The sequence below is a fragment of the Elephas maximus genome, chromosome 15 (genome assembly GCF_024166365.1).
Source record: "Elephas maximus indicus isolate mEleMax1 chromosome 15, mEleMax1 primary haplotype, whole genome shotgun sequence".
NCBI lineage: Eukaryota > Metazoa > Chordata > Mammalia > Proboscidea > Elephantidae > Elephas > Elephas maximus.
Window position 1 is genome coordinate 40,210,822 of NC_064833.1, and position 27,204 is coordinate 40,238,025.

Genomic DNA, 27,204 nt, shown 5'->3' on the forward strand with positions numbered 1-27,204 from the left:
TGATAAAAACTCTCACCAAAATAGGAATTGAAGGAAAATTCCTCAACATAATAAAGGGCATCTATGCAAAGCCAACAGCCAATATCACTCTAAATGGAGAGAACCTGAAAGCATTTCCCTTGAGAACGGGAACCAGACAAGGATGCCCTTTATCACCGCTCTTATTCAACATTGTGCTTGAAGTCCTAGCCAGGGCAATTAGGCTAGACAAAGAAATAAAAGGTATCCGGATTGGCAAGGAGGAAGTAAAGTTATCTCTGTTTGCAGATGACATGATCTTATACACAGAAAACCCTAAGGAATCTTCCAGAAAACTACTGAAACTAATAGAAGAGTTTGGCAGAGTCTCAGGTTATAAAATAAACATACAAAAATCACTTGGATTTCTCTACATCAACAAAAAGAACACCGAAGAGGAAATAACCAAATCGATACCATTCACAGTAGCCCCCAAGAAGACAAAATACTTAGGAATAAATCTTACCAAGGATGTAAAAGACCTATACAAAGAAAACTACAAAGCTCTACTACAAGAAATTCAAAAGGACATACTTAAGTGGAAAAACATACCCTGCTCATGGATAGGAAGACTTAACATAGTAAAAATGTCTATTCTACCAAAAGCCATCTATACATATAACGCACTTCCGATCCAAATTCCAATGTCATATTTTAAGGTGATAGAGAAACAAATCACCAATTTCATATGGAAGGGAAAGAAGCCCCGGATAAGCAAAGCATTACTGAAAAAGAAGAAGAAAGTGGGAGGCCTCACTCTGCCTGATTTCAGAAGCTATTATACAGCCACAGTAGTCAAAACAGCCTGGTACTGGTACAGCAACAGGCACATAGACCAATGGAACAGAATTGAGAACCCAGATATAAATCCATCCACATATGAGCAGCTGATATTTGACAAAGGACCAGTGTCAGTTAATTGGGGAAAAGATAGTCTTTTTAACATATGGTGCTGGCATAACTGGATATCCATTTGCAAAAAAACGAAATAGGACCCATACCTCACACCATGCACAAAAACTAACTCCAAGTGGATCAAAGACCTAAACATAAAGACTAAAACGATAAAGAGCATGGAAGAAAAAATAGGGACAACCCTAGGAGCCCTAATACAGGGCATAAACAGAATACAAAACATTACCAAAAATGATGAAGAGAAACCAGATAACTGGGAGCTCCTAAAAATCAAACACCTATGCTCATCTAAAGACTTCACCAAAAGAGTAAAAAGACCACCTACAGACTGGGAAAGAATATTCAGCTATGACATCTCAGACCAGCGCCTGATCTCTAAAATCTACATGATTCTGTCAAAACTCAACCACAAAAAGACAAACAACCCAATCAAGAAGTGGGCAAAGGATATGAACACACATTTCACTAAAGAAGATATTCAGGCAGCCAACAGATACATGAGAAAATGCTCCCGATCATTAGCCATTAGAGAAATGCAGATTAAAACTACGATGAGATTCCATCTCACACCAACTAGACTGGCATTAATCCAAAAAACACAAAATAATAAATGTTGGAGAGGCTGTGGAGAGATTGGAACTCTCATACACTGCTGGTGGGATTGTAAAATGGTACAACCACTTTGGAAATCCATCTGGCGTTATCTTAAACAGTCAGAAATAGAACTACCATACAACCCAGAAATCCCACTCCTCGGAATATACCCTAGAGATACAAGAGCCTTCACACAAACAGATATATACACACCCATGTTTATTGCAGCTCTGTTTACAATAGCAAAAAGCTGGAAGCAACCAAGATGAATGGGTAAATAAATTGTGGTATATTCACACAATGGAATACTACGCATCGATAAAGAACAGTGACGAATTTCTGAAACATTTCATAACATGGAGGAATCTGGAAGGCATTATGCTGAGCGAAATTAGTCAGAGGCAAAAGGACAAATATTGTATAAGACCACTATTATAAGATCTTGAGAAACAGAAAAAACGGAGAAGAACACATACTTTTGTGGTTACAAAGGGGGGAGGGAGGGAGGGAGGGAGGGAGAGGGTTTGTTATTGATCAATCAGTAGATAAGAACTGCTTTGGGTGAAGGGAAAGACAACACTCAATACAAGGAAGGTGAGCCTAATTGGACTGGACTAAAAGCAAAGAGGTTTCCGGGATAAAATGAATGCTTCAAAGGTCAGCGGAGCAGGGGCTGGGGTCTGGGGAACATGGTTTGAGGGGACTTCTAAGTCAATGGGCAAAACAACTCTATTATGAAAACATTCTGCATCCCACTTTGAAATGTGGCGTCTGGGGTCCTAAATGCCAACAAGCGGCCATCTAAGATACATCAATTGGTCTCAACCCACCTGGAGCAAAGGCAAAGGAAGAACACCAAGGTCTCACGACAACTAAGAACCCAAGAGACATAAAGGACCACATGAACCAGAGACCTACATTATCCTGAGACCAGAAGAACTAGTTGGTGCCCGGCCACAATCGACGTCTGCCCTGTCAGGGAGCACAACAGACAACTCCTGAGGGAGCAGGAGACCAATGGGATAAAGACCAATGGGATACAGACCCCAAATTCTCGTAAAAAGACATACTTAATGGTATGACTGCGACTAGAGGAATCCCGGAGGCAATGCTGCCCAGACCTTCTGATGGCACAGGACAGGAACCATCCCCGAAGACAATCATCAGACATGAAAAGGACTGGTCAGCGGTGGGGGGAGAGAGATGCTGATGAAGAGTGAGCTAATTAAATCAGGTGGACACTGGAGAGTGTGTTGGCAACTCTTGACTGGAGGGGGGATGGGAAGATAGAGAGAGAGGGAAGACGGCAAAATTGGCACGAAACGAGAGACTGAAAGGGCTGACTCAATGGGGGAGAGCAAGTGGGAGAAGGGAGTAAGATGTATGTAAACTTACATGTGACAGACTGATTGGAATGGTAAATGTTCACTTGAAGCTTAATAAAAATTAATTAAAAAAAAAAAAGAGCTGAACAGAAGATTTCAAAGGGCGGCTTGAGAAGACAAAGCAAAGTATTATGATGAAATATGCAGAGACCTGGAGGTAGAAAACCAAAAAGGAAGAACACCATCAGCATTTTTCAAGCTGAAAGAAGTGAAGAAAAAATTCAAGCCTTGAGTTGCAATACTGAAGGATTCTACACAGAAAATATTAAATGACGCAGGAAGCATCAAAAGAAGATGGAAGGAATACACAACCACTATATCCAAAAGAATTGGTCGATGTTCACCCATTTCAGGAGGTAACATATGATCAGAAACCGATGGGCCTGAAGAAAGAAGTCCAAGCTGTACTGAAGGCATTGATGAAAAACAAGACTCTGGGAATTGACGGAATACCAATTGAGATGTTTCAACAAGCGGATGCAGCACTGGAACTGCTCAGTCGTCTATGCCAAGAAATTTGAAAGACAGTTACCTGGGCAACTGACTGGAAGAGATCCATATTTATGCCTATTCCCAAGAAAGGTGATCCAACCGAAGGCAGAAATTATTGAACAATATCATTAATATCACACGCAAGCAATATTTGGCTGAAGATTATTCAAAAGTGGCTGCAGCAGTATATCAACAGGGAACTGCCAGAAAATTCAAGCCTGATTTAAAACAGGACGTGGAACCGGGATGTCATTGCCAATGTCAGATGGATCCTGGCTAAAAGCAGAGAATACCAGAAGGAATGTTTACTTGTGTTTTATTGACTATGCTAAGACATTCAACTGTGTGGATCATACCAAATTATGGATAACATTGGGGATAATGAGAATTCCAGAATGCTTAATTGTGCTCATGAGGAATCTGTACGTGGATCAAGAGGCAGTTGTTGGAAAAGAACGAGGGGATGCTGCATGGTTTAAAGTTAGGAAAGGTGTGTGTCAGGGTTGTATCCTTTCACCATACCTGTTCAATCTGTATGCTGAGTAAATAATCCAAGAAGCTGGACTGTTATGAAGAACAGCAGGACATAGGATTGGAGGAAGACTCATTAACAACCTGCATTATGCAGATGACACAACCTTACTTGCTGAAAGTGAAGAGGACTTGAAGCACTTACTGATGAAGATCAAAGACCACAGCCTTCAGCATGGATTGCACCTCAACATAAAGAAAACAAAAATCCTCACAACTGGGCCAGTAAGCAACATCATGATAAATGGAGAGGAGAGTGAGGTTGTCAAGGATTCATTTTACTTGGGTCTACAATCAACACCCATTGAAGCAGCAGTCAAGAAATCAAAAGATGGATTGCATTGGGCAAATAGGCTGTAAAAGATCTCTGTAAGTGTTTAAAAGCAAGGATGTCACCTTGAGGACTAAGGTGCACCTGACCCAAGCCATGGTGTTCTCAATTGCCTTATATGCATGTGAAAGCCGGACAATGAATAAGGAAGACCGAAGAAAAATTGACACCTTTGAATTGTGGTGTTGGAGAAGAATATTGAATATACCATGGACTGCCAAAAGAACAGACAAATCTGACTTGGAAGAAGTACAACCAGAATACCCCTTAGAAGCAAGGATGGCAAGACTATGTCTCACATACTTCGGACATGTTATCAGGAGGGATCAGTCCCTGTAGGACATCATGCTTGGTAAAGTAGAGGGTCAATGAAAAAGAGGAAGACCCTCAATGAGATGGATTGACACAGTGGCTTCAACAATGGGTTCAAGCATAGCAGCAATTGTGAGGATGGTGCAGGACTGGGCAGTGTATCATTCTGTTGTGCATAGGGTAGCTATGAGTCGGAATTGACTCAACAGTACCTAAAAACAGCATGCCAAATACCCAGATTTAAATCCTGGTCAGTGTGCCTCCACCACCTATCTGTCAGTGGAGGCTTTCAGATTTTAGGTCACAACCATCTGCCCCAACTGATCACGGGGATGGCACAACCAGGAAGTGTTTCATTCTGTTGTGCGTGAGACCACCATGAGTCAGAGGCCAGTGCAGTGGCAGCTAGCAACAACATGGTGGTTCTGAAACAAAGATCCAAAAAAGTTTCAAACTTTACCACAGGTTGCTTTAACGTACTGCTATGGTGAAACCGTTTCAGTCAGCATTCTTACGTAGACATTTTACAAGGCAGGAATTCTAACGTCATCTTACCTGATTGGCACATCCTCTGGGCCACTACCCGCTGCCTTTCTTGTTTTTATTTAGCATGGTCTCGGTACATCTATGTAGATTCTTCTACAGTTTTAAAAATATCTTTTCTTCTAATCCCCCTTGAGCTTCTGTTTTCACCAATTTGCTTAAAAATAAACATAATTAGCTAAGAAAACTATCTCCAGCATTTTCCAGTTTCTTTTGTTGTACAGAGAGACACTTGCTTCATGCTGGTGATAACGAGACTACGGGAACTTCAGAGTGGCAGGCATTGTCCTGCAGGTAAATGTTTTGAAGAGACAACTAAGCAAAGCCTTAAAGAGAAAGTTGTAGGCACTTTTGAGTCACAACTTCGGGTGTTGAGGTTATCAGGGAGCTGTCCGTGATGGTTGTGGGGTGGGTGCGTACACATTCACACACACTCTCACACTTACTCACACACATACTCTCTCTCTCTCTCTCACACGTACACCACAGTGACAGATGACCTATTGAAATAATTTCAGAGCCGGTCTGTGGTTGCTACGACAACCAATGCTCTCTTGGCTTTCATCTGGCCATGTGACAGGGACTTTGACGTCAGCTGGAGGCAGAGTCTGTGGCTGAGTCCACACAGTCAAAGGCTTGTGAGAGTCTGGTGGATGCTGGACGTTGCTGCTGCTGCTCTTGCCGCCACCGCGAGGCTGCTGTTGCTTCCCAGGGGCTGCAGAGCATGGACTGTTAAATCTCACGCTTCTTCTGTGTAAGGTAATTAGTTTGCTTTATGTACAGTAGTTAGATCTTTTCAAAGCTCATTGTGGCTTTGTCCTTTTTTTTTTTTACCCCTTACAAGTTTGTCTTCATGAGCAATATTGTATCAGGGGAAAATGTGAAGCAGCTTATAGTTGCTGTTTTGTGTAGTCTCTGGAATTTGGTTAAATTTGGATTAATGTTCTGTGAGGTAGGTTAAAATATAATCACCTTGCGTGCTCAACACTTGCTAACATAACATTACTTAGAGATACAAATTTTGCAGCTTGAGCCAAATATTCCCCATTGAATTCCAGGAATCCTCTCTTCAGCCTTGTTTCGGGTTTAACACTCTAGCATAGTCAGGCAATGTGTTACTAACTTTGCTTTTTTACAATAATTTCTCTTGTCTGAATCAGTTTAGAATAGTTTGAAATTTGGTTTCTATCTTTGTTTGCAGGTTTCATAATTAGTAACAATAGGAACAGCACAAACGCGAATGAACATTCTACTCTGAAACAAAAGTTGGGGGTTTTTCTTGTAAATAAGGCGTATGGCATTCTGAAAATACCAGGCAAAGCTGTCAACAGCTTCCTGTTTAGAGAAAAATAATCTGGACTATGCCAAGGAAGTTGGGGTAGAGCCTCCTAAGTGTATGCATGCTGATGCTTTTGGTTGTTGGAGCAAAGTGCACATTTTTAGTGTCCTCCCCTGGAAATTCAGTTGTGAAGAGAATATTATTGAATGGTCTTTGCTGAGGAGTCATATAAACTGTTTTTATATTTTAAAAAATTGAGATAACTACCTAGAGAAGAAAATAATAGCTCTAATACTGAATGTATCATCGGTAGGTTTACTTGGTCTCAAATACAGATATAAATAGTCACTAAAGATTTGCTTCAGATCTTGGATGGATGATTTGAGAACTGGGATTAACAAGGCCTTATGCAAATTGTTTTGTTTTGCACTGTTTTCGTTCATTTCCTTTCCAAGTTTAGTCATTTTGGGTGTTCTTTCATTGCATACAAGTTGAATATTTTGTGGCTTGTAACTCATAGAAAACCTTTGGTGTTATAGTTGCTTGAAGCTGAGGTTTATAACCAGCATTCCAAACCTTACAAATTTAACAGAAAAAGAAAGCAAATTTTAGGGTACCACATGTAATATGGCTAGTATTTTGAAGAGCACAAAAAAAAATAGTTTAACTATATATGTGAAGAATATATATTTTATGGAATGTGAATTCCATCTCCATTTTTAAAAAGAATATATTCTTAAATTTTTATATTCTTTATTGATTCTGGGGGTGAGCATTTTAAACTGCATTTGGCTGCAGTGAAGAGTGAATAAATGTGGGTCTATCAATAATTTCTCAGTACCTCTCAGTGAACAAGTACTCATTAAGCTTGCTGGCATTTAACTTGTGTTTTTAGCCAGGGCCTCCCTTAGAGGATTTCCTAAAAAGTCTAATGTACTTACATTCAAGGCACGTCTACTGAGTTATCATCTATCATTTTATTTCGTAATCATAATAGCCCAGAGGTCATATCCTTAATAGCCCTAGAACTATGTTCATTGATACATAACATTTCAGTTAAGCATGGATGGGACCAGTGGAGCTGTCATGTAAAAGCACTGTCTTTGATGGAATATATTGTTTACTTATTTTACTTTAAGCAATTCTCATTATAGTTTTTTTCAGGTAGCAAAGATTTCCTGGGGCTCTTTCTAGGATGTTTTAAAGTTATAAAATGTTTATATTCAATGTCCTTGTGAAATAGCTGTATTTCAGCAGTATGAAATATAAGAGAACAATTCAGTGTTGATGGCAAACTGTCAATGATTAAGTTCATCAGTAGGAAAAAAACAAGCTATGCTTTTTTTTTTTTATGCTATAAAAGTAGAGATGCTCTAGAATCTGCAGGTCTTGTCTTATGGCAAAATAAGAAAAAATGACTCTTATCAGAATCATTTTTACAGCAATGAGATAGTGTTGATTTCAAGGTCAAGTTTGTTTCCACTTCAAAAGATATTGGCAAAGAATGATTTACTCTGGAAACCTAGTTATTGCATTATTAAACCATTTGTGCGTAGTTTCAGGGATTCTTAGCCTTTTTGGTGCCATGGACCTTTTTGGCAGCCTGGTGAAGCCTATTAAACTCTTCTCAGAATGATGTTTTAAAGTTTCTAAAATAAACTGTGCAGGATTACAAAGGAAACCATTTTTACTGAAATACCATTAACCCAAATGTTTTAAAAATTGTGATAGGTGTCATTAAGGATACATTATTAAATAATACAAACTAGCAGCCCTGCTGGTGCACTGGTTAAGAGCTCAGCTGCTAAGTAAGAGGTCAGTAGTTTGAATCCACCAGCTACTCCTTGGAAACCCTGTGGGGTAGCTCTACTCTGTCCTATAGGGTCACTATGAGTCAGAATTGACTCGACAGCAACAGGTTCTGTTATACCTACTGCTAAACAAGAAAACCAAACCCGTTGCTTTTCTTAAACACTGCGCCACCAGGACTCTGCAGGTGTAATAACTACCATAATTTTGAAGTAGTGATGAGTATAAAAGATATTTGGGGATATGGAGCTCTGGTGGTGCAATGGTTAAGCATTCAACTGCTAACTGAAAGACTGGTGATTTGAGCCTACCCAAGAGGTCTGCGGGAGAAAGACCTGGCAATTTCCTCCCATAGAGATTACACCCTAGAAAACCTTGTGGGACAGTTCTACTCTGACACATGGGATTACCGTAAATCGAAAATGGACATGGCAGCACCTAACAGCACAACACAACAACTGTAACATGATGTGAAAATACCTGATTTCTCTTAACAACAAAATCATAGGTACAGTGATTTGTGACCTACATAGTAATTAAAGGAAACCCTAAATTTCACTTTGAGGTTAGTGAAACTAAAGATGTAATATTTTTTCCCATCCAAGTTCCTAGACCCCCTTGAATTCTATCTAACCCTGAGTTAAATGATATATAAGCTACTGATGCCTAAAGGTCATAGAACTGCACTGGACAAAATCCACAATACCATTTCCAAGTTCATTTCCACCACATCTGATTTTATTCTCGGAATGTGTGAATTTCACAGTATTCTCTAATTCTGTGTGAAGAGGGATGCTGTGTCCATACAGCTAGCAAACTGTAACCCTTTCTTTTTCTCCTTGAAATCCATAAGCAGTCTTATGTTACTTGTTTGGAGAAACTCTTACCTGGTTGGATAGGGGTTAAGAAGAAAAACTCATAGTACTAATGCAAGTTATGCAAGTTAAAACCATGACCTACAGAAGTAAGACTATATCTATTTACAAAGGACCTTTATCCACTCACAGAAGATAAGCAACTGGTACTTATATGAAGAATGCAGGGTGTTATATGAGAGTGGAGCTGAGGAAATACTGTAATAAATATTTGAAACAAGCACTAAGAACTTACGTGACTTTCCAGTTTAATGTAAAGCACATGCATGTGCTTTAATTGATAAATTGGCACGTTAATTCCAAGTTTTGGTATTCAAGAAAATCAGGCCAGAGCCCTGAAGGTTTGTCTGGCAGAGGTGTCCAGGATGGGGCACATTTAAAATGAAATGGAAAATGCAGAGAGATACTTCCCAAATAATCTGAATGCCGAACTTGTTTGACTTATTGGATATTGAAGATGAACACAGGAAGTATTAATGTTATTATTTAGTGTGACTTATGAAAGTAATTGACTCATTTCCCCACTTCACTCTGAATGTGCAGAAGAAATTGCCTGATTTTCCTTTTCAACTAACTGAGAAACTTTTCAGTTGGTTGGCTGCTGTCATGTATCACCTCCTTCTCAGCCCCACCGTTTGAGTGTACAAAACCATCCTTTCTATTACGTCAGCACCTGCCATCTCATCGTAAGGGAACTGGAGGTATGACATTTTGTGCAAGCTGTTGTTTAAACTCAATCCAAATCCCTAGCATTTGAAATGGAAGCTTAGCAATTTTTCTTCCTGTGTTTAAGGGGGATTACGAAAGAGGGCTTTCTCCAACATTTCTCATTCTTTGGATCAGAAAAGAACACCTGCTTTGGGGGCTTTGAATCTCTGTGGCAACTTGATAAAGAAACTTGGAAAAAATCTACAATCTCTGACTCCAGGCTATGCTATTTGCTTCTTCGACGGTGTTTGAAATTTTGAGTTCAGAAAGAAGTATGTCATTTTTCATAGAGTCAACTTTCATTTAAATGGTGCCCATGCTGGAAATCCAACTTAAAACAGCATTCCAAAACGTAATATTTTATGTTGTTTCCAGAAGTGATACCATAAAAGTTAGTGCTCATTAGGACTTTGGCTAATATAAAAATTAGATGGTAAATACTTAGCTGGAGCCACGTTCTTCAAACTAAAGATAGTCTGTTCTTTTATTTCTAGGGTAACCATCATTTTTTTTTTTATTTATTTCTATAAATGCCTTTAATTAGAGACACAGCATCCCTGTAAAGTTTAGTTTGTGTTAATGTAAAATATAATATACTCAGATCACATTGAAGTCCTATATTTGATTTGCAGGAAAGAAATCTGTAGTCTGAAAGATATTCATTCCAGCTGCTGCGTTCCCTAATGGGGGAATTGTTGATATTTTCTGAATTCTGCACATATCTCTGCAGGAAAACCAAAGGGTGCTTTTTTTTTTTTTTTTTTAATGCAAGGACAAATAGTTTTAAGGATGAGTCTCAATTTTCGCTGTTTTCATTAATTTAAACCCTTTCTATTAGAGGTAAATGTTGAGAGGAGTGTTGGTATTTTTTGCCTGTCTGCTCAACTGACTCCCACAGACTTTTGTGTGATTCATGCAACTGAAACCACGGTTGTTTTTGTGACAACCGTATTTACAACATCACTGGAGATAAAATAGAAAATCGCATCCCATTAAAGTTACCTTGTCTGATGCCTTCCCATGACTTCTCATGATGATGGATCAGGTATAGCATGAGTTAGCAACACTCAATCAATGAACATTTATTAACTGGCTACTGCCTCTATTATATTATACCAAATTTTTTGAATCCTTCCCTACTGTGGTCCTTGAGTCATATATGCCACTGGCATAAAAAGCCCACGTTATTTTATTGAATTCTGACTTTTGTTTGCTTGAGCTTTTATTTAAACATTCAGTCTTTCATGCATTCAACAAATTTGGGGCACCTACTATGTGCCAAGCTTTGGATTAGATACCAGGGATGTTGTGCTGAGACCTCATAATACTGTCATGGTGCTTACAGTCTAACTGTACAGAGAACCTTACCAGAGACCTATGCATGCTGGTGACCCATGACTCCCTCCTTTACAGCTACACTGGCCACTGTAGTCAAAAAGAGAATCTTTGCTAAAAGCAAAAATCATCAAAATATAGCAAACAAATAAATAACCTGTGAACCATTAGATTTACACCACCATCAAACCTTAGCAGAGGCATTCTCTAGCTGGTGAACAACCTGTTCATATCACGGTTAAGAATTCCAAGTTAATACTCCCAGCCCTGCTCCCACTGGACCAAGGACTATTTGTCCTCTACTTCAGAAGACAAATAGGACCATTAGGATTTACCTACAGAATGATTTTTTAATGCAAATACCACCTTATGCAAATAGCAGAAGAATTCCTATGTTAGTGGTACCCAAGTGTATCTATCCCATCTTGCCTGTATTAAGTCAGTGATAGACTCACAGCTGTAATAAAGAGCACCAAATCCCTATGATATAATACAATACTTGTGATGGTTAAGATTGTGTGTCACCTTGGCTGGGCCATGACTTTCAGTGATTTGGCAGTTATGTAATGATGTGATCAGCCAATCAGTTGTAAGGGAAGTTTCCTCAGGGGTGTAGTCTGCATCCAATATATATATGGACTGTCTGGCAAAGCTCACTCACTTGCTCTGGATCCAGCTTCTCACCATCTGACCTCTGGTTCTTGGGACTTGAGCCAGCAGTCTGCCATGTTGCCTGCTGATCTTGAGGTTCATCAGCCTCCACAGTCTGTAAGCCGGCAGACTGCTGTCTTACCTGCCAATCTGGGATTCATCAGCCTCTGCGGATCGTGAGCTAGAGGCCCACCGTCTGACGTACTGATCTTAGGTTTGTCAGCCCCTGCAGCTATGTGAGTCAGGAGGAGCCTCCAACCTGATGCCTGACCCACAGACTTGGGACTTGCCTGCCCAACTGTGTGAGCCATTTCCTTGAGATAAACCTCTCTCTCGTCTTTCTAGACATACATATATGTGTGTGTGTGTGTGTATATATATATATATATATATATACTTCACTGGTTTTGCTTCTCTAGAGAACCCAACCTAAGACAATACTGTTCATTTTTCACTCACCCACAAATCAGGTTTAGGAGAAAGGCTTTGCTCTACTCAGTCATTCAGGGACTCAGGATCCTTTCATCTAGTTAAACTGATCTGGGGGTACATCCTGTCTCTACCAGTTGGTAAGTTACTTTGGGCAAGTTACCTAAGTCATAGTTTTCTTTCCTATGGGTAATATTAGTACCTATCTCTTGGATTTTTGTGTCAACTTACTTGGCATAGTAACAGGCAGGTATGAGGGACTCAAAAATGTGAACTGCTGTCATTAATTTTCTGTCTCTAGTACTGCTATCACCATCACTGTTCCCCAAGGAGCCAGGAAGTGTCACCACTAAAGTTGGAGGAGGTGTGTTTCTGGTGTTATGATAATAACTAACCAAGTTAGGGAGCTAAATAGTGTTCTAAGCTCTTTTCAAAATAACTAAAAAAATTTTTTTACAACACCCTGGTTTTACAAATGAAGAATCTAAGGCACAGAGAGCTTAAGCAAATTTTCCAGTGTTACGCAAGTATATAATGGAGCTGTAGCCATTTGGCTCTGGTCCTGGCTCTTTATCCCTTATGCTATTATGCCTTTCAAGTTGGGCTATGCTGTATTTTCCCTAGAAGTAATGTTTTATATTGTGGCAGATTATACTTACTGAAAATGTTCATAGTATTTATATCTACTCCCACATGTTCTTCTAGAACTTTGCTACTCTCCATCAAGAGGTGGAAGCTATTTCCCCTACCCTTAAACTCAAACGGGCTTTTGACTGGTACAACCAATAGATTCCAGCAACTGCCAAGTCTGAATCATAAAAATAATATAACTTTTTTCTTTTGGGATATTCTTTGTCTCTTTTGCACACAACAACATTTGCCCTTGGGATCCAGCCACCGTGTTGTGAGGAGGTTTGAGTCCCCCTTAACCTACCTGTTGCCCAGTGGACCAGAGATGAGCTAGCCCTGCCAAGCCCTGTACAAATTGTAGGTTCATGAACAAAATAAAAGTTCTTATATTAAAGCCTATAAGTTTCGAGGTAATTTCTTAGGCAGCCAGAGTAACTGGGGCATATGGGGTTATAAATGACTGAAATAACTGTATAGCGACCTAAGCTTTAGATACATATAAGTTAAATAGGTTTTGTGTGATTTGGCCTAAAGTACCTAAACTAGCCCAAGGTTATTTCTGGAAATATATTTATATATATATATTTCAGTTACCCTTCACTGCTGGCTGGGATCCTCCCTGCTGGAGAGTTCCGGTGTGGACAGCAGTACTCATTCCATTTTCCTACGGTCATTGTTTAGTTCTCTCTGTTCCCTTTTGTCTTCCTCTCCCATACCTACTCTGTTTAATTTGCCACGTAGTTTTCTATTGTTAGGCCCTGCTGTTTCCTTGACACTCTCTTTTGGCCCATTTCCATTGCTTCTAGGTCTCTTTTTCTGCTCTAATGCTTTATAGTAAAGCTGGGGAATTCCTCTTGGCCAGGTAAAATTTAGCTCATTCAGCAAAGTCTCTTTCCTCTTAATAAACCTGCCAAAATGGCAGCTGTCCCATTGGATTAAAGCTCTATGTGTTGGTCAAACCCAGTGTTGACAATCCTCACTCCAAGAGGCACCTCAGTCTCTTCTATTGCAGAGAAATCAATACCACTGACGCTTTCTTGTTAAAATTTCACCCCATCCTGATGTTCTTCCAAACTTTTCTTAAGGGTGCTAATTGGTTGGTGCATTCATTCATCTATTCATTTAACATCTGCTAACTCCATACAATGGGCCGTATGAAAATATCCCTTTCTTCTTGTCCAAGGACTGGCAAGGTTCCTCCAGTTAGTTGTCCAATTTGCTTAATGTAGACACTGGGCAGATGTGGTCCAATCACTCAGACGTTTCACTTTCACTAGCCAGAACATGCCGCACCTCGTCCAAGATGTTCTTGCCAAATCGGATAGACAAGGGTAATATAGGACCAGCCAGTCTTTGAGGAGATTACAGTCTAGTTGTTGTTATTGTTAGTTGCTGTCAAGTTGGTTCCCACTCAGGGTGACCTTGTGTATAACAGAACGAAATTTTGCCCGGTCCTGCACCATTTCATAATCATTGGCATGTTTGAGTCCATTGTTGCAGCTATTGTGGCGATACATCTCATTGAGGGTTTCCCTCATTTTCACTGGCCCTCTACTTTACCAAAGCTTATGTCCTTTTTTAGTGATTGGGCTTTCCTGATGATGTGTCCAAAATAAGTACTTTGGGCACTTTGGACAGCCTAGTTAGGGAGGCTGAAAGCATATGTAGCTGAGTCCCAGAGCTAAGTCTTTGATGTTGGTTATACCCTCTCATAATGTCTAGGGTAATGCTGGACATAGTCCTATTTATTAAATTTCTGTTAAATGATTAAAAAATAGATTAACTACAAAGCTTATGAGGCATTCAGATGACTTTGGAAATGAAGTGAACTTTGAATTGGGTCTTAAAGGCTGGAGAATATTTAGTAATACCAACTGCAGTGGATTGGACTATGTCCCCCCAAAAATGTATGTATCAACTTGGTTAGGCCATGATTCCCAGTATTCTACACTTGTCCTCCATTTTGTGATTATAATGCTAAATTAAAGAGGATTAGGGTGGGATTGTAACACCCTTACCAGGTCACATCCCTGATCCAATGTAAAAGAAGTTTTCCTGGGGTGTGGCCTGTACCACCTTTTATCTCTAAAGAGATAAAAGGAAAGGGAAGCTAGCAAAGACTGGGGACCTCATACCACCAAGAAAGAAGCACCAGGAGCAGAGTGTGCCCTTTGGACCCAGGGTTTGGGCACAAGAGACACTCCTAATCCAGGGGAAGATTGATGAGAAGGACCTTCCTCCAGAGGGGACAGACAGAGAAAGCCTTCCCCTGGAGCTTCCGATGGGACTTCTAGCCTACTAGACTGAGAAAATAAATTTCTCTTTTTTAAAGCCATATACTTGTGGTATTTCTGTTATAGCAGCACTAGATGACTAAGACACCAACAAGAAGGGAAAGGATAATCCGTGAGTAAGAAGGATCCTGAGCTGTCTTAGCAAAAGAAATAGGATACCTACAGTAAAAGCCTAGATTGCCTTGAAGCGACTGTTGGTAGAATTATGAATATCAAGGACAATTCTGGTGAAGACTCAGAAGGAAGTAAGGAGAACGGTTAACACCAGAAACCGTAGCAGCAGAGAGACGGCAACTGCAGAACCAGGAGACCAGCAGGAGACAACACCGGAGCCCGATCCATGGAGCGAGAGAACTGAGTGCCTTTGCGTAGGAGGCTTCCTAGAAGAGTGGAGACCTCATACCATCAAGAAAATGGTACCAGGAGAAGAGCGCATCCTTTGGACCCAGGGTCCCCGCACTGAGAAGCTCTTAGTCCAGGGGAAGATTGATGACAAGGACCTTCCTCCAGAGACAACAGAGAGAGAGAAAGCCTTCCCCTGGAGCTGATACCCTGAATTTGGACTTCTAGCCTCCTAGACTGTGAGAGAATAAACTTCTGTTTGTTAAAGCCATCCACTTGTGGTATTTCTATCATAGCAGCACTAGGTGACTAAGACACCTACCCATTTGGATTTTAGGGAATGGCTGGGAAAAAAGAAAAGGTACAATCTATACCGTGGGTCCATGTAGGGCCTAGAATTTATCAACTTAAGATAAATTAGATTTAATCTGATATTCAGTAGGAAGCCAGTGAAAGGTAATCAACAGGTAAGTAATGTATGTGTTAAAGTGTACTGTAATATTTTAATACCTTTGCCTCTTTTTCTTTAGACAAATTATTTTAAAATCCTAACCATGTGGATGTGTGCTAAGTTCAGTGATTCCTTTATCTCCATTTTTCTTACAGAAAAGCTCTAGCTTTTTAAATAAGAAAAAATATAAATTCTCTTTTGTTTTCAACACTGTGGGAGTGGCCATTTTAATGTTAGCTGATAATATCTATAGGGAGAGCTGGGTAACCTCATGATTTTAAAAACTATCAGTTGTTTAGCAAAGTCGTATTCGTATGAAACCCAAACCAATTGAAAAATTCAAGGCTTCACAACATTTTCATCAATTATCATTGATATTCATAATGAAACCCCTTAGACATATATCATTATTCTCATAAGCCTTTTGAATCAAGTCAAGAATAAAAGACCATGAAGTTTTAGTTGTAAGTGTATTATTTATATTTCAAATCTTTGCTAAATAACTATCCATATATGTGTTTGGCAACTGTCAGAATGTTAACCAGAACATCCCATTCTTAAGAAAAAATATTGCCAACTATACATGCAAAAAGTATATATAATGTATATGTACAGTATAAAGAATAATAGAATACAAATCCCTGGGTAGCTAACAAAAACACAGTTTGTCAATCACTCTAGTGAAGTGAGTTTATGCATTGAAAATGATGATAATTTTACTACAGCGGCCACACAGGATAGTGCTGTCCCTGAGGTCCAACACCTGAGGGAAATTGAATCGAATATAATTTTTTAAAAATCTCCAATCATATAAAGATTTTAAACCAGTTTAAGACAGAGAGGCAGTTATCTTGGTCTTTAATGGTGAGTAAAATGTGTGATTTACGCATATAGAACGTCAGTCACTATTGCTGCTGATGGTAACAATTGTGAATATTTGGAAATCAGTTTCTGTCTCTTGAAGTCATTACCCTTGTTGGTACTCCTTGTTACCATTCAGGAGTGAGTGGCCGTGGAGTCCTTGTCAAGCCTTGAGCTCTCTTACAAGGTCAACAACAGGGAAGGGGGGTTAAAGCAAACCATTGGGAGTTCTTTTTATAGAGAACTTCAACAGTAATTTAGTTGGAAGTCATAGTTTTCATGAAATTATTTTTTCTATTATTCAGGGAGTCCTGGTGGCACAGTGGTTAAGTGTTCGACTGCCAACCAAAATGTCGGCAGTTTGAATCCACCTGTTGCTCCTTGGAAACGCTATGGCGCAGTTCTACTCTATCCTATAGGGTTGCTATGAGTCAGAATTGACTCAATGGCAACCGGTTTTGTTACATTCAGATGTTTTCATAAAATAGAAGCAATTTTAAAAAGATGCAACTGCTGGTCCAAATTCCACTTTGTAAAGAAACTGTTGTTAAAATATACTATGATCATCTCCAAAAATGTTGGTCAACTTCTGACTTTAAAAGCCCAACCCATTACACTTCTGAAATGGAGTCTTTTCCTCCTCTGCTCCCCCCCAAAAAATCCATGGACTAATGCCAAGAACTGACCAAAAGACAGTGGTGTATATACGGCAAATAGTGTCTATGGCAATTAGTTCTAAATTGCTGAATGGCTCTCACAGCTGGCAGTGGAAACTGTGATGGCCAATAGAAACTTCTCATTGGCACCCCCCCAGCCCCTCCCACTCAAGCAGCACTCAGGTCACATGCTCTGCCTGCCATACCTTAGATACACCTCTGCCAAAAGGTAATTAACTGCTTTGTCAGCACCCCCATTTGGAGGCACTACTTTATTAAGGTTACAAAGTATCTTGTAAAAGGCACTAAATGAGTTAAGCTACAGGCTGGCTAAAAGATACTGATTTTGAGATGCTGCAAAAAAGAACAGATCTCACTGAAATCATGTCAAATCATGTCAGAACTTAGGAAACGGGCATTTTAAAGGACATCAAAACAAGCCTGCAGTTCCTTTTTCACATGCATACATACACTCTTCAATTAATAAAAGTCTCTGTTAAAAGTCCTGAAATAATCGGAAGTTTTTTAGGTTTGCACAAGTGAGCAGAATTTGCACAGAATTCCATGACATAGAATTTCAGACTGTTAACCAGCAAATACAACAGCGGGGACATGTACGTGATCATGAAGGGAAAGGAGATGTGGACTGGAACATATGTTCCAAATCACCAACTTAAACCCTGTTCAGTACGATTTTTATATAATCACTCCGCTTACCATCCTGCTTGTCCAAAAGGATGCCATTGAACCTGGGAGATTTTTCTGGTCTCAGGAGTGTACCTCAAATAGTCTTATATGAGTCCTTTATTAATTCTCATTTTTAATTTTTAAGCTATAGAATTATATGTTTATGGCAGAACATTTGGAAAGTATAGAAGGCTATAAAGAAGAAAACAAACATCACCCTTAATTTTATGCCTAGGGATAACTTTTATTAATATTGTAAAATTAAAAAGTGCATTTTACTTCAACAGAAGAAAAAACCCTGAAATGAAACTAAAGAATTTGAACTTCAGATAACTGTTCCTTAATGCAAGAATTATTGATGTCTAACTAAATTAAATTTCCAATTAAAAATTGGAAATCAATCAAATATGAAGAGATTAGGAATCAACACTTTCAAAAAATTAGTTGTTCCTTAATGACTTCTAAATTTACAAGCTTATATTTTCAATTAGTAAAGCTTACTTAGGATACTAGTGTTTTTTTATATTCCACTAATTGTTTAAATCCATATTGTACTTTAGTTTGTTTCATATTTAGGCCATGATTTTCCTTTATGCGTATTTATCTAGAGTTCCTAATTGTCTTTCTCTTCTCTGGTTGACTTGGAGAAACCTAAATCCTCTGGATGTATGCAGCATGCCGTAGTGCGCTTCCTGGTTCTTATTTACTCAGTTTGGTCACGTTGCCCTCTTTGTTGCTGAAGATGGTTTTCACCGAGCTCTTTGTCCTACTATTTTAATTTCGACTAAGTATAGGCTATCTTTCTAGGATTTCTTGCCATTGCATATCTGGATTACTAGTTCCATTTCCTGTATCTCAGGTCTACCCCTTTTTTGGATTCATCTTCGATTTTTCTGGAGTTTATTTTTGTGTTTTTAAAATAGCAGAAGTCTTCCCAGGTCTTCATTTTGCCCTCATTCTGAAGCACCTTGGAAGACAGGCCTGGCCATCTGCTTCCGAAAGGTCACAACCTCGAACACCCTATGGAGCAGTTCCACTCTGCACATATGGGGTCACCATAAGTTGAAATTGATTCAACAGCAACTAACAACAACAACGACAAAGTAGAAGATCAGTGAGAACTAGGGAAACCCACAATGAGATGGACTGGCACAATAACCACCACAGTGGGCTCAAACATACCACTGCTCACGAGGGTTGATAGGACCTGGCAGTGTTCTGTTCTGTCACACACAGGGCTGTCGTGAGTAGGAGCTGACTCGATGGCAACTAACAGCAGTTGGTAGCTTTCCCCGACACGCCCACCCTGTTAGCTTTTAGGATTTTCTCTTTGTGCTCGGAGATCATACATTTCATCAGGAAGTGTCCAGGTATGTCTTTTTTGTTGTTGTTGTTATTTCTCTTCAGGGTTTTCGAATCTGAATTCTCAAGGTTTGTTCAGCTCAGGAAGACATTCTTCCATTATTTCTTTGAAATTTTCATCTTCTCTATTTTCTTTGTTTCCTCCTCTGTGTTATTACTGAAAGGATCTTAGGTCTCTTAGCTCTAGGGCATATTAAATCTCTTACATTTCTCCTCCATGTCTTTAACTTTTCTCTCATACTTGTTCTTTTCCTTTTTATCTACATTTCAGAGTATTTCCTCAGCTTCATCTTCTGCATCTCACATTTATCTTTGTGACGTTTTATTTCAATTATTTGGCCTTTGTATTCAGAATATTTTTAAAAAATCATTCTTTTAATTATATAAACTCTTTTTATTGTTTCCTTATGGCTCCTTTTTTTCACAGTGGCATGCTCTTGTTTATGGATGCAATATTCTCTCAAATTTTCCTGCAGATAATAATAGGGCTTTTTTTTTTTTTTTTAAGTTCTCTTCTGTGTCCTGTATCAACTCTTTTTTCTTTTGTGTCCGTTGTTCCCATTGTTCTTCTAGATCCTTTTCTTTTATTGCTCTTGGTTTTCCTTAAATAACTAGTCACATTTAGATTGGCCCACTCATATTTACAAACGAAGGGCTGAGCTGACCAGTAGAGGCAGCTGCTGGGATTTCCTTGACAATTATGTAGGAATGTTTTTCTATTATGCCTTTCCTCAAGAATGGCAGGGCTGGCAGCTAGGCTCATGGGAGGTACATGTGAGAGCAGGAAGCAGACAGGCAAACCTATGACTGTTGAAACTGCTGAAGCTGGGAAAGCTTTATTTTGGGGGGTGTACTACTTTTTTTTTTTTTTTACTACTTTAATATACTGCCCTTCTGTGCAGAGCAGGGAATGGGGTGGAAAGCGATGGGAAAAGCCATTCTGAAGAGAATCTTTTTTACTAATTGCTCTCACTGCTCTTTCTTCCTGTGATTCCAGACCTGAATTCTTCAGGGTTCTGTTGAGAAGAACAGCTTTTATCTCTTTATCATCTCTCTAAATTCTCTTTTATGTCGTGATTTGTATTGGCTCAATCCAACCACACCTGTTTGCTCTTTTCCAGAAATTCTTTAAAATTTCTGTCTACTGCTGTCAACTTTTCCTGATTCCCATCCCTGTTATAGATTTATTCTCTTCCACATATGCTTTCTGTCACTTGCCTGGACTTTCGGGAGGTAGGATAGGTAAACCTGCATGCTTAATGCGCCATCGTGAAGTGAGACTTATTAACATTCAGATTGGTTTTCCTAGTGTTTTAGGGTGTGGTTGGTCCATGGCACATGCCTTACTCTCCAAAGACAATTTCTCTTCCTTTCATGGCTACATACAGCACCCCCAACCCTGGTTGACCATATGATGGACATGGATCATATATATAAAGAAAAAAAAAATGAAAAAGGATGGATTTCATGGGCCGGTTCCATCATCAGACCCATGATATCTGCCTCAAACAGGTACTGTCTCATCCTTGGAGACACTCTTCAGGCCCCACCTCCTCCTCTAGGCATCCTTCCTGGCTTCCCTAGTATTCTTATACGATATAAACCCTGATTATAACACTTGCCACGCAATTCTACAATGTCCTGTTTGACCTCTCCATTAAACTCTGAGGTCCCCAAAGGTAAACGTGGTGCCTTATTTCATGTCTGCACGCTCATTGCACACCACAGGGGTTGGCATGTATTAAGTGCCCAATAAAACCCCATTGCTATCAAGTCGATTCCAACTCATAGTGACCCTATAGGGGACAGGGTAGAACTGCTCCATAGGGTTTCCAAGGCTATAACCTTTTCGGAAGCACACTGCCACATCTTTCTCCCACAGTGACTGGTGGGTTCAAGCTGCTGACCTTTAGATTCACAGCCAAAAGCTTAACCACTTTGCCACTAGGACTCCTGAAGTGCCCAATACAGGGCACTTCAATAATCAAGTAACGGAATGAATAAACAAAGGAATGGACAACCTTGATATTGACCTTAGAAACAGATGTGTTGTCTTTCCTCACTAAAAAACAAGGCCACTGACCTCTGATTGGCCAGGAGAAGCATTGGGGAAGAGTGTTCCAGACAGAAGTAGCAGACTGTGTGAAGACCCAGAGGTAAGACAGAGCATGGCGTTTTCTGGGGACTGGTAGAGATTGCTTCCAGATTATTAGTGCATCCAAATAAAATCTCTAATCTCTTTTGTGTCCTTTGTGCTGAGTGGCAGCTTGATTACAGAGTTCTCCCTATCTTTGCCAATTCCATAAGTGCAAGTTTAATTAGAGCGGTCCTCTTTTAGCAGAAACACTGAGGCCTAAATTCTACAGGTGTCAGTAAAGGCTCCTTCATGGTCCTATATAATGATTTAAAACCCACACCAGTCTTCTTTTTAAACTTATGCTAAAGGATTTGCTTACATGTGTATTAAGCAGCATTAATTGTATTGAGCTGTCGCTTCACAGGAATTGTGAAACCATAGACAGCTTAGAATGGAGCCTTCAAGTAAGTTGTCCTTGGTCTCCTGTTACCTGCTGGTAATGGGTAATACATTTAGGTATAGGGTTCTGCTGCATCACACCATGCCTTGCAGAACTTCCTTGCTCAAATGCCTCTGACTCAAATCCCTACCTGAAAGTCTTCTCTAGAGGTCTGAGTGCCTCGCCTCCTAGTCCGGCTCACTTAGTAAAAACTACTAGTTGTCAGTCTGGAAGTGAGCCGGCTCTCAATTCCTGGTTAATTAAAATTAGGCTTTAATTTTTAGATTTAATATTATATCTACATAGTTGATGCTCAGTGAGTATTTGTCAAATGGGTTAAAGAATAAGTGAAGCATTGAAGGCAAGATTGGGTTTGCCTTTCCTGAGATTGTTGTTGTTAGCTGCCATCGAGTCAATTCCAACTCAAAAGTCCTAGGAAATTGAGATTAGAATTTGCTAGAAATTATCCTAGGTAAGTGCAGGAGCCTGCTTTGGCTTGCAGACCACTCGCTGTCTCATTTTAACCATTTTCAGTCCCATCATGCACTTCACACACCATCCGTCTCTCATCTTCGGGGATAATTTACTCCCAGATTTAGAATTTCACTAGATACGTCAATAGGTCCTTTTATTCAGCTATACACGGGATTGTCAGGGATATGCCATTCCCAGTGGGCTCGCTCCTCACCTGCTGAGGAGAGACCCTGCCTCCAAGGGCACATCCATCACAACCCCAACTTCTCAGCACCAAACTGAGTTTGTTTTTAAGAGTGTAGCTGCATGGCCCCTCAGCAGCCTGGTGTTAGGTGTGTGACAGTACAAAGCAGAATATTCTCAGTTGCATGACTCAGGAGCTGCCCTGGCAACCACCAGGGAAATGCTAGGCGGTCCTAATAGGAGAACAAGGTCTGGAAATGCCAGCAGAATAAAGTGACTGGCATAGAGGGATATATTTTTGGCAGCTCTTGCAGTAGTCAGGGCTGGGACACAAGGAGAGAAGTGACTGCATGAAGGTGACACAGGTAGAGAAGCTAAGGTCCTGTCATGATTCAGAGTTCCAGCTGTATCTAGGTGCTGTCAGTGGACAGGAGCACCAACCCATACTGACCCCCAAGTTGGAACCTTCCCAGGAGCCTAAGAGAAGAGGTGAAATTTCTAAATACAGGCCCCTCCAGCCTCTGGGGTCAGAATCACAGTGGTGAAGGTGAAAATGCAGGTTTCCAGGACTGAACTCAGAATCTATGGGTGTGGTGCTTGGGATCTGCCTCTGTATGAAACCTGCAGAGGGTATGTTTTTCCTAATCTTCTCACTCTGCGGGGCTCTTGCTGTAGACAGACTGCCAAGCATCAGGAATTTTCAACCAAGCATGTGGCTGGTCAGTGCATAACGTTAAGAGGCGAGTTCTGTGCCCAGGCATTTATTGAGTAATTCTAGAATACAGGCACTGCTGTAGGTCTTGAAGACAAATACATATGAATATACGTCATTGGTCATAAGGAGAGCCGATGGACATAGGAAGTTATCAGCCCAAGGCACTGTCACAACTGGAAAGCAACTCCCAGCAAGCCCCCTGTTTGAGAAGGGCAGCCTAAGGATGGGGCTAATTCACAAACCTCTCAACTGAACTATCACAGGTCCTAAGTAGGGCTCCCAGATTTAACAAATAAACATATAGGACACCCAGTTAACTTTGAATTCAAGATAAACATCCTTTTTTTTTTTTTTAATATATTGTTGGGTCCATGTAATATTTGGGATATACTTAAGCTGTAACGTTCGTTAAGTGCTGTGGCGTTAACTGAAAGGTTGGTACCTAGAAACCACTCAGTGGCTCCATGGGAGAAAAGACCTGGAGATCTGCTTCCATAAAGATTACAACCTAGGGAACTCTTTGGGTCAGTTCTACTCTGTTATATAAGGTCACTATAAATCAGAATCAACTCGATGGCACACAATGACAACAACCTAAAATTCTAATTTATCTGGGTGCCCTGTATTTTTTCTGGCAGCCTTACTCCTAAACCTATTCAGGAACACTTGTCCACCAGATCAAGACTGTCAAACTTGGATATCTGCTTAGCCTAAGTTGACAAGAGTAGAGGCCAAGGCATATACCCTATTCGTCTTTGCCTTCCTTAGAAAACCTAGGGCAGCACTCAGCTTTAGTAGATACTGAGGGAGTCAGCATTGAATGGTTCTTATTCAGATGAGGCTGAGCTGACCACTTGTGAGTGTAGGAGGGGAGATCCCAGCTAGCAGAGCTGACAGCCATGGGTACAGCTCCTCACATTCACTGTAGTGAGTGCCTCCACCGTCCCGTTGCCCATGCACTCAATCACTTGAGAGATGAAATGGTCACAGGCAGGGCCTGAAAGCTCTATCTTACAACCTGAATGTATCAATTTCTCTTACTGCTTTTGCTAGCTTCACGTGAGCAAACCTCACTTCAAATAATACATGAGTTACTGGAGAGATTTTGTAAATTAAATCACATTTCGCCACTGGTTAACTTGTTCATTTTAGACTAACATCTTCATTTGGGATTGATTTTTCCCACCAAGGCAAATTAGGTAATTGACTGCACAACGGAAGTTCCTATTTCAAGAAAGCTTTGTCAAGTGGAAAATCACTTTGTTTGGTTATTTCTTTCATTGTAGGTCCCTGCTTTCTTTAAGTTGGGGCACACCTGTTTCCAGGAAGTGATTTTTCAACAAGACAGCTTTGGCTTTTGTGGTAGTGTGCCAAGGAACTTTCAAGAGACCGTGTTCTTTTCCTTTGATTTTTTTCTTCTAAATTGCTACCCAGAGGAAGATGTTAACAGGAAGGAAAGAGTAGCAGCCTTCTACAGGTAATTAGTGAGTCCATGCTGTCTGCTTTATTTAATTCCACTATGGCTCCCTGTTTATGGTTATTGGGGATTTCTTGGCAATGTTTAAGAGGAAAATCACTCAAAGCTCTTTGCTTATCACAGCAGCATTTTGACTTTGCCTAAGCAGTGCCCCATGGCCATCTGAATTAGTCATTTCTCATCGTCCACCTTTAGGCAAAACCAAAAACATATTGTTGTTGAGTTGATTCTGACTCACAGCAACCCTATAGGACAGAGTAGAACAGCCCCATAGGGTTTCCATGGAGCAGCTGGTAGATTTGAACCGCTGGCTTTTTGGTTAGCAGCCTAGCTCTTAACCACTGTGCCACCAGGGCTCCCCCTTTGGGCAAGCTATTATTTGGTTGCTGGGTGGGAAAATCCATCCCTAAAGAAGTTGATTCCAGCCCCAAAGCACTTGATAATCAGAGTCAAGACCACAGATTCTTAAGCCTCTTTCTTCCTCTGAGTAAGCACATTTATCAACTTTAATCAGACGTAGTGGGATGTACAAAGATCAAAATACAGAAAAATTTGTTTCCACTTATGAAGCCATCCCTGTGTTTTAGACAGAAGTATTCAACCCTGGTATCACAAAAGAATCGCCTGTTGTTTTAAGGTGTCATCAAGTTGGTTCTGACTCATAGCAAACTTAGGTACAACGGAACCAAACACTGCCCACTCCTGGGCCATCCTCACAATCATTGTTATGCTTGAGTCCATTGTTGCAGCCACTGTGTCAATCCATCTCGTTGAGAGTCTTTCTCTTTTTCACTGACCCTGTACTTTACCAAGCATGATGCCCTTCCTCAGGGACTGGTCACATGGGGTCACTATGAGTCAGACTCACTTGATAGCAATGGGTTTTTTTTTTTTTTTTGGATGTTCTGCTAGACCCTTTAGAGCCTACTCTGATCCTTTCTGAAAATCTAGGCATTTGGCTGGAAAGGCTGCTTCCAGGTATGCTTTGTAACTACAGGTTTTGCATGTTTAAATGGGGAAAAAGAGATAGAATAAGAGTGGGCTGTTTTCCTTGAGTATTTTATGGTGGGAAATTTTTATTTTAGGCAGTTTCTCAAATAAAGCTTTTCATCTGTGCTTCGTGATGCTGCATTCTGGGAATGGTGCATTTTTGCAGGAGTTTTTGCCAACTCCACCCCTTCCCTACCCTGAACTTGCTGATCCAGTTGTAGTGTGGTCATACAGGTCTACACAGGCTCACAGCTGACACAGCCCTGACCAGAGCACTGCCATGTTTGGAAGCTTTAGCTTCTTATGGCTTGTGGGTTTTATCCACCTGTACTGACCCCACAGCAGTTCACTTTTTCCTTTTCTTTTTTTTGGAGAGAGTGGCTAGAAGAGGAAACAAGCAATTGGGACTTATTTCAGATGTATAATTGCCGTGAGTAGGAAAGAGAGCTCAGTTGGCTGAGCTCTGTGCATCACAAGTTATGTTTGATTTAGGGGATTAAATTTAAACCTTATACCTGAAAACATATAAAAACACAGTGACCATATTTTCTTAACCCCAAATTGTATCCCAGTCTAAAGATACCTATTTTTTTTAATTATATGAACAGTCTTCAAACAGCATAAGGATTAAACCATATTGAGTTTTATATTAAACAAATTACTGTGCTGAAAATAAAACTATTTAAAACCATGACTTTTAGGAAACATGGGCTACTATCTCTAGCCCTGGAAGCCACAGGGAGACTTGAAATTTTGTAGTTTGGCCAAGTGTGTCAAAATTGCCACCACTGGAGAGTAAGAGGGAGCTTGTTTACAAGGTGACCTTAGGTAATGGGGAAAATCTGGAAAAATTAATACTATATTTTTACACAAATAACACCCACCTTCTACATTTGTTTACCAACCACACCCTCTCCCCGTGAGGTATTTTCATAATTTTTTGCTAATTTTTTTTTATGGGAACATGTAAAAAAAAAAAATTGAGCAAACCAGTGCTTATGAAAATACCTCATGGTGGGGTGAGAGTGCAGTTGGGGAACAAACGTAGAAGGTGGGTGGTATTTGCATAAAAAGATGATATTTACAGTAATTTTGGTTAACGATGATGAGATCACATTTAGCTGAGATTTCTTTAAGGTAGATAGTGTAGTATACCAGGCACATTCAGCTGTTTGGAGCTCTTGATTGGAGAAATGAATAATGCAGGCAGTGCCCAGGTTACATATGTGATCCGTTCCTGAGTGTATCGTTAAGAATTTGTAGGTAAGTAGAAACAGGTGCATATGGTTCGTATTTAGCCTTACTTTAGTGAGAGAAAGAGGAGCCGTGGAAGTGTGGTGGTTAAGAGCTATGGCTGCT

The 27,204-nt window shown here is 40.1% G+C and overlaps 1 protein-coding gene across 8 annotated transcripts in view; it reads left to right on the top strand.

Annotated features, from left to right (window-relative positions):
- Window positions 1-27,204, top strand: part of NCALD (neurocalcin delta) — a 449,176-nt gene that overhangs the window by 341,074 nt on the left and 80,898 nt on the right. The window contains exon 1 of one of the 8 annotated variants that reach the window (XM_049853822.1): window positions 5,304-5,880. The exons of the other annotated variants lie outside the window; for them this stretch is intronic. The gene's annotated coding sequence lies outside the window, so the exon portion shown is untranslated. Of the gene's footprint in view, window positions 1-5,303; window positions 5,881-27,204 lie in introns of those variants that run through there. 8 annotated transcript variants of the gene reach the window in all.